This window comes from Equus asinus, chromosome 21 (assembly GCF_041296235.1).
Source record: "Equus asinus isolate D_3611 breed Donkey chromosome 21, EquAss-T2T_v2, whole genome shotgun sequence".
Lineage (NCBI taxonomy): Eukaryota > Metazoa > Chordata > Mammalia > Perissodactyla > Equidae > Equus > Equus asinus.
Window position 1 is genome coordinate 79,988,291 of NC_091810.1, and position 14,464 is coordinate 80,002,754.

The following is a 14,464-nucleotide window of genomic DNA, read 5'->3' on the forward strand; positions in this document are numbered from 1 at the left end:
AATGAGAACTCAAAACTACTTTTACTTGAAACCAAAGTCTGTCTACTGAGCCACTATTCTAAGACAGTAGAGATCTCAAGCAGGTATATGTGACTAGGAAAACAGGGTTTCTTTTAAACATTTCTCATTGTAAGCTAACAAACGGATACAGAAAACCTCACTGAATGAATTAGTTTAATGAGTCATCATAAGGTAAATCACCCTTGCAGCTACCACCTAGGTCAAGAACTCTGCCAGCCTCTCCAGATGGCCCTCCATGTGCCCCCATCTAAATCACAGCCCCGCCTTCCCTCCAGAAGGGACCTCTTTTCTGACACTTGCTTGTGTTCCTTCGTAGTTTATCACCCAAGTGTACATCCCTAGACACTAGAGTTTGGTCTTGCTCTTTTTCTTTTTTAAATATGTCTTCGAGTCTTTTTTAATCTTCTGCCTCCTCCTCTGTTTGTTTCTTTTCCCTATAACTTGTCTGTTGAAGGCCCGGGACCATTTAACTTGTTGATTTCCTGTAGTCTGGAAGTTGCTGATTACACTTTCCTGTTGTAATCCAACTTGTTCCTCTGTCCTCTGGCTCTGGAGGCATCATCAGGCTCAGGTTCCATCCCTTTGGCAAGACTAGAGGGGTGCCGGGTTCTTCTGTCCGGAGGCACCTCACGTCCGTTGTCATGTGATATTAACAGCAAGGAGCCTGACTGTCTAGATCCATTTGTACATTGGGAGTTAGAAAATGCTGCTATTCTGACGCTCCTTCACTTATTAACTGAAATACTTCTATAAAGAAACACTTCCTTTTATCTGCTATTTGTTACCCAGTGGCATGTTTCATATGGAAAAGGCAGGATGAAGCCTTAGTTTATTCCCTTATCAGCTTTCAAGATAATGAATTTGTTCCCTGTCATCCTCTGAAGGTGACCAACTTGCTGTATTTTTTACTAGCACCCTTAACTGCAGTGGTTTTTAGTGTCATAGATTTAAACATATTGCATGTGTTCCAATTCTTTACAATTATCTTTATTGAAGTTGAAAATGTCCCATCTTTGGCCAATGGAAGCTTCTTCAGTCTGGTTCCTGAGTCCTTTTTATGTTTATTTAAAATTTTTTTATTTTTATTTATTTATTTTTAATTTTTTAATGTAAAATACACATAAAATTTACTGATTTAACCATTTTTAAGGGTCCGGTTCAGTGTTACTGAATACATTCATAATGTTGTGCAACCATCACCACCATCCATCTCCAGAACTCTTTTCATCTTATAAAGTTGAAACTCTCTACCCACTTACCAATAACTCCCCAACCCCCTTCCCCTGGCAACCACCAGTCTACTTTGTCTCTTTTGATTTTGACTACTCTAAGTATCTTATATGGGTAGAATCACACAGTATTTATCTTTTTGTGACTGGCTTATTTCACTTAGCATAATGTGTTCAAGTTTCATCCATGTAGCATGTTAGAATTTCCTTCCTTTTTAAGGCTGAATAATATTCTATTGTATGTGTACCACATTTTCTTTATACATTTGTTTATCGATAGACATTTAGGTTGTTTCCATGTTTTAGCTGCTCTGAATAGTGCTGCTATGAATAACAGTCCGACTCAGAAATGGGAAAGGACTTGAATAGACATTTCTCCAAAAAAGGTATACGAATGGCTAATAAGCACATGAAAAGGTGCTCAGTCACTAATCATTAGGGAAGTGCAAATCAAAGCTACAGTGAGATACCACCTCACAGCCATTAGGATGGCTACTATAAAAAACCAAAATGAATGTTGCTGAGGATGTGGAGAAATTGGAACCCCGGTGAACTGTTGGTGGGAATACAGAACAGTATAGCTGCTGTGGAAAACAGTATGGTGGTGCCTCAAAAAAATTAAAAACAGGATTACCAAATGATCCAGCAATTCCACTTCTGGGTATATACCCAAAAGAATTGAAAGGGTCTTGAAGAGAGAATTGAAAATTGAGTCTTAATCTTTCGAGGTGGAGGCTTTATTTGAGATTTGTGCATGGGGCAGTTTGCCTTAGTCCTGAGATATACAAGTGAGACAGCATGAGCAGAGTAACAAGAAAGTAAATATCAGACATTTGGAGGGGTGGAGTTGTAAGGTATGGTTGGCATGCAGGACTACAGAGAGAGAAGCCAGCCCAAGACCCAGGGAGGGGCCAGCTGGACAGTGTCCTGAGTGCCAGGTGGAGGCATCGGCAACCAGGCCTAATTATGATTCAGGAATGAGATCTGTGTTTTAAGACAGCAGTGGGGTGGGATCGATTTTGTGTGTTCGTTGCAGGGAGGGTGGTCAGAGGTGGCAAAAGTCAAAGACATTGGTAACACACAGCCCATCTAAGGAGCAATGTAGGGGACGAACGCTGGAAACCGGCAAAGAGACCACTCTTGGGCCTCGTCTGTAAGTCAGAGGATTATCACTAGATAGTGAGCTCAAGAATCCTTTTGAGTCTGGAAATTCTGTGATCCCTTTCCTGATGCTCAAATTGTCCGTTGTTTGATGAAATGTCTCTAAATACCTAAGCTTTATTAGAATTTTGGGAAGAACAATTTGAAAAATATTGCTGATAAACTCGGTCTGTTTCTTGCAACCTACTGACAAGGAATTTCATCGTCTGCTGGAGTTTTTAGGCACATGTGGTCTGCTATATAATATAAGCACTTCCCTTTTAGTGGCCAGAGGACATGTGAGCAAGGAAGGCAAAGACTCCTTTGAGCTTGTTTCCTTATCTATAAAATAAGGTTGATAATTCTTAACCCATCCTTCACAGGGCTATTTTGGGGGCTAAACCTGGCTCTGAAAGGACTCTGGGAACCGTGAGGTGTAACAGTAGTGGTAATAATGGTGAGCTGTGGAAGTCAGCAATTACCAACAGCAGTTTGTCTCATTATCTTTATCCTTGGGATCAGGAATAGGGTAAAACAAATTCCAAGGACATTTAGATCTACATAAAATGATTTGTTATTTATTAATTTTTAAAAATAGTCATATTGCTATGTCATCCCTAACTAACAAGTAATTATCTTGGCTCCAGAATCAGAGATGCCGTAATCTTTGAACAGCAAGACCATCTCTTGCCTACACACCAAAACGTCTTTTCTCTTGAGCAGCTTTCCAGCAGGCGAGCTCCAGGAGGCAAGACTCAGCTTAAGTGAGCTTCCACATCGGGAAAGATACCTGGCCACTGAGCTGAATGAAGAGTTCCGTCCCAAAACTAAGCACAGACCATTTACACAGTCAAACAAGTCTCACTATAAAATGAAATGTAGAATTTCAAGTTTGAAGTTAGTTGATAGAAAAAGCCAGAGAATACAGAATTCTTCAGGAAGCTGATTTCTAGCGGGGCTGACTGGACAATGGTGAGCTTCTACTCCTGCGTGAAGAGACCAGGGCTAAAACCTTGGCCAGCAAAGGTCCGGCAGGCAGATGCGTGGAGGGCAGGGGGGCCTTGCCGGTCAAAGGGCAGCCTCTGCTTGGCCCCACTAGGGCCTCCTGAGGGAAGCGTGGGTGCGGTGCACCAAATGCTCCCCTGCTCAAGAGTAGGAAGTCCAGATCTCCAGGTGAAATCAGATTTTAGGGATTTGAATGGGCAACCCATTGAAAGTTTTTTAAACCAAGGGGGCCATACAAAAAGTACGTGTGGACTAGATTTGACCCAAAGGTTGCTAATTTGCTGCCTCAGGAAAAAAATACATCTGAAGTTCACTTTCCTTAAAATAAGATTGGAATCAGTGGTGACTAGGAATTGGATGTGGGGGTGCTCCGTGTCTAATGAGTTAAATCGTTTGGGGTGTGAAACGACTGAACTCCTCATGCAGCGTGTGGTAGGTTCACCCTCAGGTGCACCACTCATGCTGCTGTTATGAGGGTGGGAGGAGGACGGGACTTCAGAGAAGCTCATCGTTGTGGACAGGATGTTTGTGCCAGCCGCCTGCCCTCCCTCCCCACTCTGTGCTGAAACCCTAACCCCAGGGTGTTTGGAGGTGGGGCCTTTGGCAGGTAAGGTGACGTCGTCATGGGGGTGTGGCCCTCATGATGGGATTAGTGCCCTTTTAAGAAGAGATACTAGGGGGGCTGGCCCTGTGGCCGAGTGGTTAAGTTCCTGCGCTCCGCTGCAGGCGGCCCAGTGTTTCGTTGGTTCGCATCCTGGGCGCGGACAGGGCACCGCTCATCAAACCACGCTGAGGCAGCGTCCCACATGCCACAACTAGAAGGACCCACAGCGAAGAATATACAACTATGTACCGGGGGGGCTTTGGGGAGAAAAAGGATAAAATAAAATCTTTAAAAAAAAAAAAAAAGAAGAGATACTAGGGAGCTTGCTCTGTCCTTTTGTGTGCACAAAAAGGAAATCGTGTGAGCACACAGCGAGATGGCGGCTGCCTACAAGCCAAGAAGAGAGGCCTCAGGATGAAACTCACCTGCCAGAATTTCCATCTCAGACTTCCCAGCCTCCCAGACGGTGAGAAATAAACCTCTGCTGTTTAAGCCCCGCAGTCTGTGGTGGTTCGTTATGGCAGCCTGAGCAGACTAACACACTAGTGCTGCTGGAGGACTGGGAGAAGAGAGAGGAGAGTTTGCACACACATAACGAGGATGAGGGGCCGATCAGAACCAGAGCCAGCTGAGCATTGATTGGACTTGCTGTAAATTCAGCTTAAGCACCTTTGGAAACAACTGACAGCCTGTCTTGAAGCTGAGGAGGCCCCCAAGGCTGGTCTACAGCACACACCAAAACTGGGAATGAGCACTTGGTTAGAACTAGGTAACTGGCTGGCTCCTGGGACAAAGTGTGTGTTTCTGGTTTTGTTGGGTTTTTTTAAGTATGTGTTAAATTTTCAGTGTCCATCTTATATCAGAGCCCCTTCTGGATGCCCAGGGACCCAGGTGTTGATTCTAAATAGTCCATCTTCATTCACGTCAACTCCAAGTGGATGTGTGGACTTTGAGTTGAATTCCATGTCCCACTTGTGGTCTTGTGTCACCCAGTCTATTTTTTTTTTTTAAGGATTGGCACCTGGGCTAACAACTGTTGCCAATCTTTTTTTTTTTTTTTTCTGCTTTATTTCCCAACCCCCACCCCCATACATAGTTGTATATCTTAGTTGCAGGTCCTTCTAGTTGTGGGATGTGGGACACCACCTCAACGTGGCCTGACAAGTGGTGCCATGTCCGTGCCCAGGAGCACGCGAACTTAACCACTCGGCCACAGAGCTGGCCCCTATTTTTTTTTTTTAAAGATTTTATTTTTTTCCTTTTTCTCCCCAAAGCCCCCCAGTACATAGTTGTATATTCTTCGTTGTGGGTCCTTCTAGTTGTGGCATGTGGGACGCTGCCTCAGCGTGGTTTGATGAGCGGTGCCATGTCCGCGCCCAGGATGCGAACCAACGAAACACTGGGCCGCCTACAGCGGAGCGCGAGAACTTAACCACTCGGCCACGGGGCCGGCCCCCACCCAGTCTATTTAAATGAGAGCAAGAGAGAGACAGCAAGTTGTCCTGGAGCCAGCATGGGCTCTGGAGTTGGGGCCATCCAGGCTGCATTTCTGGCCCTCTTGTCTTTAAATGGAGGTCATTAATGCCTCCCTCATAGTGGGGTTCTGTAGATCAGAGATAAAGGATGTAAACACCTAATACAGTGCCAGCCTCCTGGATAGTGAGGTGGTGTCTGGGGAGAAAACACTGGCTTGGCAGGCAGAATCTGCCCTACTAAGGTTTCTGACGTTGAGTATCAGTTCCTTCTATAAAATGCCTGGGTTGGTCTGGTCAGGAATTATTTTGCTGTTCAGAATCTATGAAAGATAATATAAACCCTCTACACAAAAATGTACAAAAACACATAGTTAAAAAATATTGGAGGGGCCGGCCCCGTAGCCTAGTGGTCAAGTTCGCACACTTTACTTCAGTGGCCCTGGGTTTCACCGGTTTGGATCCTGTGTGCACATATGGCACCGCTCATTAGGTCATGCTGAGGTGGCGTCCCACATGCCACAACTAGAAGGACCCACAACTAAAAATATACAACCATGTACTGGGGGAATTTGGGGAGAAAAAGCAGGAAAAAAAGAAGATTGGCAACAGTTGTTAGCTCAGGTGCCAATCTTTTAAAATACATATATGTATAAGAGAACTCAGTCCCACTCTAACCCCAGTTAAAAACCCCACAGCTAGATCACTTCTAAGAACTATGAGATTGTTTGCCACAAATAACTGGGCTTATCACGAAACAGATTCTCTCTATCCTCCACTGTAGTGGAAGCATCCAGGAATCTCTCCTATTCATCAATGCTTTCCTATCGCTAGTTTTACTACTACATATGTTGTTTAATATGTTATTTAACATTTAGAGCAAAGAAGTTCACATCTGGATTACTGACCATCCACTAACTTCCAAATTCAGGGAGTAAAAGGTGGGGGCCGGGTTACTGTGGGCTCCAGGGACCCTTGAATACAGGAAGTAGGGTGGCCAATTTAAAAAGTTTGTTTTTCCATCAAGCTTACAAAAGAAGATGTGTACATTTCCATCATTTTTACAAAGCCACAATTTAGGGAAATAGCTTTGTAAGAGGAGAAAAGCCCCAGAAGTGTTAATGGAAGGTCTCAGTTATATATACAAATAAGAATTAATATTTGTACTTATATTTTTTTTACATTGAAAAAGTATATGGTTTATATAACAAGGTTTTGTGGTTACTGTGAGCGAAGAGTTTTCAGTTATTTTCCAAGGGCAGTATATATAAAATCTAAGGTCCGCAAGAAGGAACGTTTGCCTCATTCCCAGGCCTCTGCCAAGTGTGACCATGTCTGTGAGCAAGAGAAAAGTAACCCCATGCCTTCATCCTCTTTATTTCAGGAAAAGGTTATGAAGATGTGGCTTGAGTCAGTGAAGGAATGAGTCATTTATTTGCAAAAAGAAAGGTCATATGGAACTAATTCTACAAATATTTAGTGTGCATGCATAAATTCAGTAGTGTTGCTTCAACTAGAACTTAAATTTAAACCTTAGTCTCATACTTTTAATATTTTACATGACTCAAAACAGCCCTTTGCATACCTCTGTCCAGTTTCCCAGCATTCCAAGACAGGAAATGGAACATATTTCCTGGCTTTAAATGAAAGAGTTGGCCAGAGACTATCTTGTCAGCCCTAAATTAATGATCAAGATGAGTTCATTATGCACCTCTTGAGTTTAGAGCAGAAAAGTTTGTCATCTGCAGGGCTGGAGGATACCACACCCTTCATGTGACTGGGACTTTCCCAAAGCAGCTTAGCCTGATGGAAAACCTTTGAAGTCAGACTTTAGATTGCAGGTTAACAGGTGTATATATCTCCAGGCAGGAGAGTAAAGGCATGAAAGAGGCCAAAACTGGAAGGAAGAAAGGCAATTTGGAGAAAACAGACAAAGAAGGAAGAAGAAAACATTGGAAAAGAAAGCTGTCATTAATACCCTCAGAGATGAGCGTTGCATCCACAAAACAAGGGGATGCCACTTAAAAATAAATTTTTCAGAGAATTAAAATCAGATTTTATAAATTAAAAAAAAATAGCAAAAATGAAAAAGAAGGGAAGACATTGAGAGAGAAAGTTGAGGAAAGATCCTTAAGAAGCAGAGTAAAAAGATAGAGATGGAAAATGAGAGACAAAAGTTCCAACAAACGAGGCCCAGTCCAAGGCGTGTTGTCCAGAAATCCTAGTTCTGGAAAGGAGATGTCATGGACTGAATGTTTGTGTCCCCCAAATTCATATACTGAAATCCTAACCTCCAAGGCAGTGGTATTAGGAGGAGGGGTCTTTGGAAGTGATTAGGTCATGAGGGTGGAGCCCTCATGAGTGGGATTACTGCCCTTAAAACAGGGACCCTAGAGAATTCTCTCAAGCTCTTTCTGCCAGTGAGAAAGCAGCATTTGGAAATCAGAAACAGAGCCTCAACAGACGCTGAATCTGCTGGTGCCTTGATCTTAGAATTGCAGCTTCCAGAACTGTGAACAATAAACGTTTGTTTTTAAGCCACTCGGTTTATAGTATTTTGTTATAGCAGCCTGAGCTGACTAAAGTGGGCAGAAGACAAAATAAAAAGTTCAAAAACTTCCCCAGAAAGGAGGAGTATGCCGCTGAGTACCCAGCCCAATGGATGAAATTAAACCCTTACAAATGCATGTAGTTGTGAAATTTTACAATATGGAAACAGGAAGTTCCTATAAGCTTGCAGAGTGTGGCAGGAGAAAGGGAGAACATTTTGATGAATAAATGACAAGCAATAGGATATACTGGCGTATATGAGGGAGCCATTGGTTTAAAACTAATTTGACCCAAGCTTGTTTTTCCAGAAAGGTCTGGCCTGGCCTGTTGAGCATGCATTGTACATCTGCTTTAAGCATTTACAATGTTCCAAAGACAAGAATGATGCCCTTTGGGGCCTGCCCGGTGGCGCAGCGGTTAAGTTCACACATTTCACTTTGGCGGCCCAGGGTTCGCCGGTTTGGATCCCGGGTGCGGACATGGCACCACTTTGCAAGCCACGCTGTGGCAGGCATCCCACATATAAAGTAGAGGAACATGGGCACGGATGTTAGGTCAGGGCCAATCTTCTTCAGCAAAAAGAGGAGGATTGGCAGCAGATGTTAGCTCAGGGCTGATCTTCCTCAAAAAAAAAAAAAATGATGCCCTTAAAGATAGGGATGTAGCTTCCCCCATATTGGCATTTCTTTCAGGATAAGCATCTCTTCCTAGAAACTCAGGATTAATTACTGACCTGCTGGGCTCACCTTGTGACCACCAACCTGCTGACCACCAACCTGCTAAGCTGACCTTATCACCACTGTCCTGCTGTGCCAGCAAAGCAATCTCATGACACTTGTATGTCATATGTGATGTATACTCTTTGTTCCAAGGTGGTATATAAACACTCTGTGTACCCCACTTCTTGGTATATAGTCCTCAGACCTGGCTCATAGAATAAACTCACTCCAATTTTGATTTATAATTGATTATGGATTATGTGTGTCAACAATTTCTTAGAAAGAAACAACAATCAGAATGGCACTGGATTTCTCAATAACACTGCAAGTTAGAAGACAAGGGGGCAATGGCTTCAAAAGTCTAAGAATGATTTCCCAGCCCAGGATTCTAGATCCAGCCAAACTACTAACTAAGTGAGGGGACAAAATTAAGAGACTTTCAAACAGGCAAGTTCTCAGATTTACCTCCCATGAATATTTTGTAAGAAGCTCCTGGAGGATGTTCCCCGCCAAAGCAGGGTAACCAAGAAAGGAAAGTGGGATTCTCCAAACGGTAATGAAAAGAGATCCTAAGTTAAGATAGCAGCTTGCAGCTGATTTAGAGCTAAGCCAGACCAGATCAGGGCAGATCAGAGGCTCTGGGAACAAATTCTTCAAGAAGAGGAAATTTATAGACAACCTGTGTGTTTGAACAGACTGAGAAGGAGACTGACGTACGTGAGGGAAGAGTTTAGAAGAGTTGGACAGCAAAATAATCATTGTATATATGACATGGGAAGGTCAGGTTCTCACTGGTACTTACATAATTATAATGCCAATATGACTATATTGGGAGAAGGAAAAAACAGGCAGCATATGTGTGAGTGTATGTAAGTTTGGTGTGGGGAGAAAAAGAAAGACAACTGAATCTTCTAAATTAAGAAATCAATAAATAATGGCTAAAACAAAAACCCAAGGAGTAACAATATAGCAGATTACATGTGAATAGTAGGATTTATCAAGGTCAGATTTCCCAAGTGTCATCATCGCATAATGGATAAGTGACATGATGTCTGCAGCTGTCTCTCAAACAGCAGAGAAGGAAAGAGACAGAAAGCGAAGGTGACTCTAGAGAAGGGTATACAAGTGTTCATTGTACTCTATTCCTGTAACTTTTCTGAAGATTTGAAACTTTTTCAAAATAAAAACTGGGGCATGAGTAGCAGTATTCAGTCGTGTGTCACTTCACGACGGGGCTCTGTTCTGAGAAGTGCATCAGGCGAGTTTGTTGTGTGGACATCCTAGAGTGTACTTACACAAACCTAGACGGTATAGCCCACTACACACCTAGGCAATTTGGTCCTAGTCTTATGGGACCCCTGTCATATATGCAGTCTGTCATTGACCAAAACGTTGTTAGGCGGCGCATGACTGAAATTGCATTATTTAGAAGTAGATAGTCATGCTTGTCAATTAGCTTAAAAGTTTTTAAGTGGTTGCCTATGGGAATAGGAAATTAGCATGTTGGAAGGGGTGGGAGAGGAACCGCTGATGTTCTATAGAACTAGCTTTGAATGCTTTGACCTAGCTATTGAAAGATTTGACTGTTGAACTCTGACACGTACACCTTAGATAAAAATACAAACTAAATTTTAAAAAGTCAGTATATATTAAGGGGAAATTAAAAATTAGTAAAACCAAAACTTTAAAAGAGCAGCTTTTGTACATGCAAACAATGTATGAGAAATATAATGGAAAAAATATTATCCACAACCACAAAAAGAAACATAAAATATTTAGGAATAAGCTTAACGTGAAATGTGTACGATTTATTTGAAGACTGGCACTCTACTTAGGGAAATAAAGGAATTCTTGAATGGAGAGACACTTCTTATTCCTGGGTGGGATGATTTGACATTGTGGAGGTGTCATTTGTCCCTAAAGTAAACTCAATACAATCTCAATCAAAATCCCAACAAAATGATTTTATGGCTCCTTTGTGAGAATACTATAAAAACATGGGAAAGAAAATGGATAAGGAATTGCTCAACTAGATTTTAAAGTATAATAAAAAGTTAAAGAAAATTAAAACAATGTGGTATAGGCACTATAATGAAAGGTCAACAGAACCAAACAGTCTAAAAAACAGTCCAACTATATGACACATAGCATGTGATAAAGATGGCCTTTGCATTAAGCATGTGTGTCTATTTGGGTGAGAGGAGAAATGGCTTCATCAAGCAACTGGCAAGCTATTATAGAGATCCTACCCTATATTGGCCTATAATAGGCCCCTACCTCATTTTCTTACATGCACATATATCCGAGCTACATCAAAGGTTTAAAGTGAAAAACGAAACTGTAAAATCCATTAACTAAAACTGAGTGAACTTTCAGATCTCGCCAGTTGACACACCAGAGCCCTGAGCATCATCCTTGACTTTAGCATCTCTCTCACCATACCACTTTTAATTAACACTGTGTGTTGTTGCTTCTACATCTTAAATATCTCTACAATCTGTTTCCAGTCTATCTCCACCATTGCATGGGCCTCCAACATGGCTTCCTTGGATCAATACAGCAGGAGCCTAACTGGTGTCCCTACTTACAACTAGTCTGAATCCCATCCATTCTTCATGGAGCAATATTTCTAAAACCCAGACATGATCTTTCCAATCCTATGTTTAATGCCCTTTCATGACTCCTCACTGCTCTTAGGACCAAGTCCAGTGCCTCGTCTGGGATTGTGAGGCCTTTCATGATCTGGCCCCTTCTTTCTCTGGCATCATCTTTCCTGCTGTCACTGTATCATTCCAAAAATAGTGAATTTCTCAGTTTCTAGAACTTGCCAACCGTTTTCCCCCAGATCCTCACACACCATTCTACCCAAACATTTTTCTCTCCTCCTTGTACATCTCGTTCTTCAGGTCTGGGAGCCCTCCAGGACTCCAGTATCGTGAACTCCTCTAATGAAAGCACTTGGGATGCCCTTGTCCCCACAGGAAGGAAGTTTGGTGAGTGCAGGGATCGTATCTGCCTTGTCCATCCTTAGATCCTCAGAATTTAGCACTATACCTAGAATATAATAGGCACTCACTAAGTATCTGGTGAATGAGTTAAACTGTGCTTGTATAAATCAGTGCTTCATGACTGAAAAAAAAATAGCCCCAGTTCACATGGTACAAAATGGATGGTGACAACTAACAGCAGCCTTTGCCAGTTGACATTAATAAAGCCATGGGCTGTGTTCTGAATCAGCGCCACGTGGGCTAGTTTCCAAAGTTACAAATTTCTGCTCCAGGCCAGTCTCCTCTGACTTCTGGGTGTTTTCAACAATGCCAGCCTCTCAGAATCTGACCCACTGAGGTTTGGGGCTAGGACTGGAGTTCCCAAATCAGGGGAAATCCCACCAATTATCTCTTATTTTGCTTCCTGCTTCTAGGTTCTTCAGTTGATGTTGCTTCAGACTCATCTTGCACAGCTTCCACAGTGGATATGGGATCTTAAAAGAGAAACTTTGAAAATATTTTCCTTTGTTTTCTATGTAAGTACTGGTTTATTTTCTCAAGGTTGTATGGTTGACGAACATCCAGCCTATCTAGTACAGATGGGTGGGGTTCTTAGGTTAAGTGAGTTGTCCTCTGGATAAAATACCTCCTGAGGGCAAGGACAACTGGGGCCTGTTCTCAAGTGCATGTCCCTTGTGGGCACTCAGTGAGGACGGGGTGGGTCGCCCAGGAGTGTGGGTGTCGTCCATCTCGGCTCTAGAATTACTCTGGTGTTCTTTCAGTTCATGTTGGTCAGTGTTGAGCTGCTTCTGCTAGATAGAAATAAGAAATCCTGGGGCTGGTCCCGTGGCCGAGTGGTTAAGTTCACGCGCTCCGCTGCAAGCGGCCCAGTGTTTCGTTGGTTCGAATCCTGGGCGCGGACATGGCACTGCTCATCAAAGCACGCTGAGGCTGCGTCCCACATGCCACAACTAGAAGGACCCACAACGAAGAATATACAACTATGTACTAGGGGGCTTTGGGGAGAAAAAGGAAAAAATAAAATCTTTAAAAAAAAAAAGAAATAAGAAATCCTTTTGATTTAATACACTTTAAAGAATCATGAGGCAGCAAAGCTAACACTGAATAAGAAGGAAAAGTTTTAAGTCCCTCAGCGTTTGTGCTCCACTTCTAGCAAAGTGTTAAAGCTTCTGCGAGTTTCTGTTTCTGCCCCTCTTTTCTTCTGGAGGATTTTTGTCTCCAACCTTTGCCAGCAAAAGAAAGGTTAAAAGTAGAACAAAGAAAATCATTAATTTAGTGTGTGAGGATCACAACATATTATGGGGTGTGCATGTCAAATTATTTACTCCTTTGGGATTTAGTCCAGCTGTCTTGAAAGGTTGGAAGGAGACTTTTTTTTAATTAATTAATTTATTTTTATTGCAGTAACATTGGTTTATAACATTATATAAATTTCAGGTGGACATCATCATATTTTGAACTCTGTGTAGATGACATCACGTTCACCACCCTAGGACTGGTCACCATCCATCACCACTCATGTGCTTACTCACCCCTTTCGCCCCCCTCCTTCCCTCCTTCCCCTCTGGTAACCACCAATCCAATCTCTGTCTCCACGTGTTTGTTGTTGTTTTTATCTTTTTATGAGTGAGATCATATGGTATTTGACTTTCTCCCTCTGACTTTTTTTGCTTAGCATAATACCCTCAAGATCCATCCATATTGTCAAAAATGGCAAGATTTCACCCTGTTTTATGGCTGAGGAGTATTCCATTGTGGATATATACCACATCTTCTTTATCCATTCGTCCCTTAATGGGCATCTAGATTGTTTCCAGGTCTTGGCTGTTGTGAATAGTGCCACAATGAACTAGGCGTGCATGTATCTTTACACATTTGTATTTTCATGTTCTTTGGATAAATACCCAGCAGTGGAATAGCTGGATCATATGGTAGTTCTATTCTTAATTTTTTGAGGAATCTCCATACTGTTTTCCATAGTGACCACACCAGTTTGCACTCCCATCAGCAGTGTATGAGAGTTCCCTTCTGTCCACATCCTCTCCAACACTTGTTATTTCTTGTCTTGTTAATTATAGCCATTCTGACAGGAGTGAGGTGATATCTCATTGTAGTTTTGATGTGCATTTCCCTAATAATTAGTGATGGAGAACATCTTTTAATGTGCCTGTTGGCCATCTGTATATTTCCTTTGGGGAAATGCCTGTTCATATCTTTTGGCCATTTTTTAATTGGTTTGTTAGTTTTTTTGTTGTTGAGATGTATGAGTTCTTTATATATTTTGGATATTAACCCCTTATCTGATATGTGGTTTGCAAATATCTTCTCCCAATTGTTAGGTTGTCTTTTCATTTTGTTGATGGTTTCCTTTGCTGTGCAGAAGCTTTTTAGTTTGGTGTAGTCCCATTTGTTTGTTTTTTCTATTGTTTCCCTTGCCTGGTCAGACATGGTACTTGAAAATATGCTGCTAAGACCGATGTTGAAGAACATACTGCCTATGCTTTCTTCTAGAAGTTTCATGGTTTCAGGTCTTACATTCAAGTCTTTAATCTATTTTCAGTTAATTTTTGTGCATGGTGTAAGATAATGGTCTACTTTCATTCCTTTGCATGTGGCTGTCCAGTTTTCCCAACACCATTTATTGAGGAGACTTTCCTTTTTCCATTGTATGTTCTTGACTCCCTTGTCAAAAATTAACTGTCCATAGATGTGTGGG